This window comes from Triticum dicoccoides, chromosome 4A (assembly GCF_002162155.2).
Source record: "Triticum dicoccoides isolate Atlit2015 ecotype Zavitan chromosome 4A, WEW_v2.0, whole genome shotgun sequence".
In the NCBI taxonomy this organism is placed as follows: domain Eukaryota; kingdom Viridiplantae; phylum Streptophyta; class Magnoliopsida; order Poales; family Poaceae; genus Triticum; species Triticum dicoccoides.
In genome coordinates, this window is record NC_041386.1 from 446,338,835 (window position 1) to 446,339,065 (window position 231).

The following is a 231-nucleotide window of genomic DNA, read 5'->3' on the forward strand; positions in this document are numbered from 1 at the left end:
AAGGAGAAACTTTTGTTTATGAACTACATAATAAACTTTAAATAAGCAATTTGATGCAAACACCAAAAATTGTTGCAGTCATTCCTAACAAAATATATACAACAAAGTTTGAAGGCTTGAGATGGACAAACTTACATTATTGGTGAAGACAGGCTCTATAAAGGCCTTGTCCATGCTGATGGGGGGGGGGGGAATTCAAGAAGTTTACCACAGAATCTTCTTCAAAAGCAT